The 3,567-nt window shown below is 39.1% G+C and overlaps 1 long non-coding RNA gene across 1 annotated transcript; it reads right to left on the bottom strand.

Moving 5' to 3' along the window:
• Positions 1 to 2,365: 2,365 nt before the first annotated feature.
• On the bottom strand, positions 2,366 to 2,720 carry LOC125179365. The gene is made up of 2 exons (XR_007157241.1): positions 2,584 to 2,720; positions 2,366 to 2,400 (listed from the first exon to the last, which is right to left on the bottom strand). It is a non-coding gene; the product is annotated as an uncharacterized LOC125179365 (long non-coding RNA).
• Between the last annotated feature and the right edge of the window lie 847 nt (positions 2,721 to 3,567).

The raw sequence follows: 3,567 nt of genomic DNA, 5'->3' as shown, positions 1-3,567 counted from the left end.
ATTCCTAAGGGGAGTTTTACATTTATTCAAAACTAAATGGGTTTTGGTTTGTTATTTTGGGAGCGCAGCCGTGGGTAACAAAATTGACTCGTAAATAGGCCCTGGGCCTAACGCCAACCATCAGCATGAAATATCTACACATAGCCTCAGATCAATGAGCTGTGGGTAACTCCGGCTTACAGTAAATCCGCTGTGCACAACACAACCACTGCTTCACAGCGCCGGAGCCCAACTGGCCGGAGCGCAACAGGCCCTACCGTAACAGGCGGCGCAGGTTAGGTTAGGTTAGTTTAAGTTACGTTAGGAGTAGCTGTTGCGGTAGGGCCTGTTGCGCTCCGGCCAGTTGGGCTCCGGCCTGTATGCGCTGCGGCCTGTGACTGAACTTTGCTGTTGTGGTGGGCGCTTTGTGTCAAAAGCCGTGAAGATGCCCGGCTGCGTTACGGTCGGGAAGGTATATGAATCGCACTGTGGACTTGGGCTATGCCGACCCCCCCCCCTCATTCAGCAGTACGCGTCCATGCCGAGCAGTGCAACGTGCCAGTGTCCGATAGTGATTTTTGAATTTTAGCCTCCACGACCGGTGTTTCTGACTTGCGAATTCTAGAGTCCCGTTATATTTTTAAACAAAAGCCTATTTTAAATGCCGCTAATAGTTCATATCCCCTCGAAATTGTAAATAGATTTGTGCCCGTGTTTGCTTTATTCTTGTTTGTTTCTCATTTGACGATTTATGCATCAATGTGAATTTATTGCTAATTGTTTGTACCTGTGTTTTAGGTTTTGAACTGATGATGGAGCTGGTCTCCGAAACGTTTTCCTTTTTAAGAAATGGTGAATTTTCTGGCTATTTTCCTTGCTTTTAAATTTTTGATAAACTTGTGATTTAAGCAGTCAAGTGATTTTAATACTAAAATAGCTTCATTTTAGAAGCGTTCGATATTTTGGCGTTAACACTGTACCTACTGTTAACACTGTAACATACTGTATCTAAACACTGTACGCCGCATTGAGCAATCACTATAAAAAATTATCAGTTCGAAAATTATTTGGTATGCTGGAACATTGAATCTCAAACATTTGAGATTCACCCATGTAAACTTTCTTTATTTCGTAAAATGTGACATATCACTGTACCTTCAAAATTCACTTATCTTCATTCTTGAGAAATTTCTTCATGTACGTGTTTGTACGCGCACAATAAATCATTCATGTATCCATGCATAGAGCGAAAAGAAATCATTAACCTAATCATTTTCTATGCTCTTAAATTATTAGAAGCAATGCCCTTTAAAGCGTCCATCATGCGTTTATCTATGGCTTTCAAATACATTGGAGCAGAGTAATTTTTAGAGTAAATACAGGCATTAAATTGCCTCTTCTGTGGCGTCAAACCCTTACGTCTATACTTCTTAAATTTCGTCGAGTACACAACTTAGGGATTTTTTGTACATTCGAAAATTATAATTTTTATTTGTCGCAAACATTCATCAACATTGAATTTAGTTCGTCAATACAGTCACTAAAATTTCCAGGTCTCACTCACATTGCATTCTTTTCATTTTCATGCGTCCGTCATTGCAATCTATATGTGATAACAATAATCGTGGCTTCAAACGCAAAACGAATGTCTCGTAAGGAGCGTTAAATTTAAATTTAAAAAAGAACGAAAAAGTATCTGGTCAATCGTGACTGCAAATATAACATTTTTCACTTTCATCTCCTTTTGCCATGCTATTCAAAATAAATTCACGTGCATTTTCTGTCTGAGGTTGAAACTGTCACTAGCGTGTCGAACAAATTTCGTAAGGAATGTCGTGGCTGGATCCTGAAATGGTCTAAATGTTGAAGTCGTATAGAAAATTGCATTCCAAAACTGGGCAAAAGTCACCTGGGTCAGAGGCAGTACCTTGTCTTCCAGACTTATACTACTCAGGAACGGACTTGCAAAGTACACTTGCAAGCCTGGGGGGCTGTTTTCCCTGATTTCTCCCGTGTACCTGCGCCATAAATAATTCTGGTGTAAATAATGACGAGAAATTACATGATATATATTATATAAAGTATTACCTATCAATACAAGAAAGTCTACTTGGCAAACAAGTAGCGTAGATAAGCAAAAAAAATCGCGGAATAAAAACAATTCCAGTCGAACTTAATGCGTACAAAAATTCAAGTTGGATTATTAACGAGCAGTTGATACAGCTGAATGCCACTGCAAGTGTTTAATACATTTTACGGAAAACCTTTAAAACGTTGACTCATAAGTGGTACATTTGCGTACCACGAAATGTATTTGTTCCGAGCGAGCCGTTCATGTCGTATACGCTCTTTCGGGCAGTTAACTCGTATGGAGTAAAAGAAGATGGACGGGGGTCTCCACTTTACTCGTAAACGTGTAAGCTGAAAACAAATTACCTATGAGACACTAATACAGCACAACTATGGTAATTCCCTATGAAACACATACAAAACATTTATACACAAGAACCAGAAACAACGTTAACACGCTTTTACAATGAACACAGTTATGGAGAAAACAATGAGTTAAAATATTATTAGTTCCTATATGTTACTTAGACTTACATAGTTCGTATAGGAGTACCGCGTAGTAAGTACCAGGTCACAAGGATGAATAACGTATGGCCTAACAGGTTCAACATCAGATTGCGTTGGCTACTTATTCTTTGTATGAACAGAGACAGAGAGACGGGCGTATGAACGACGCCACAGTATTTCTCCAGGACGTACTGGTACATAAATCAGGATTGCCAGACGGCCTAAAAAAAGGCCAAAAGACCTATAACTCAATATATACTGGTATATTTTAAGGTTCCGGTGTAAAAATTCCATTCTCTTCTTTAATTTGGTTAGGAAGTACCCCTACCATAAATTTAAGTCAACGTGTACCCTTATCATAAATTATCATAAGTAAGTACCACAAAGCAATCGAAAAATCTAAACAGCGGAATTTGTCCGGAAAAAAGACTTTCTTGCAACCCTGTTTAATAATAGTACACAAAATGAAATAATAGTACAAGATGAAGCAATCTGAGTCGACGTGCTCAAATAACACAAACAAAAAGGACTCATGAGATACAACTACTACACGCAAATACGAATTTTTTCAACAACTGGGATTTGTTGAAACTGGGATAGTTGACTGGCTTCTGATAGACGAATTTTGGAAGCGGCATTCTGAGTCGACGAGAACGAAGGCGATTTCAATCTGGGTGGAGAGCGCCGGGTACTGAGACGTGGTCGTGAAGACTTCCTCGGCCGTCACCGTCATCAGGATGGGCTCCATCGTCACCATCTTCTCCATCAGCTTCGTGATCGTCTCTTCCATCGTTACCGAGCCTTTTTTACACAGATAATACAAAATTTATTCTAAACTTAAAGTATTATTATCCTAAAGAATTAGGAAACGAATGGGACTGCATGTAGAATCACTTAAAACAATATTTATCAGTCTGCAAAATAAATATATTCTTCAAGATGCTCACAATCTTTTCAAAACCATGGATGATATTAGATTGTCTCCTTCAGATGATCTTAAACATGACCTGT

This window comes from Hyalella azteca, unplaced genomic scaffold (genome assembly GCF_000764305.2).
Source record: "Hyalella azteca isolate HAZT.00-mixed unplaced genomic scaffold, Hazt_2.0.2 contig16949, whole genome shotgun sequence".
Classification (NCBI taxonomy): domain Eukaryota; kingdom Metazoa; phylum Arthropoda; class Malacostraca; order Amphipoda; family Hyalellidae; genus Hyalella; species Hyalella azteca.
This window is presented reverse-complemented; position numbering and strand designations above follow the sequence as displayed.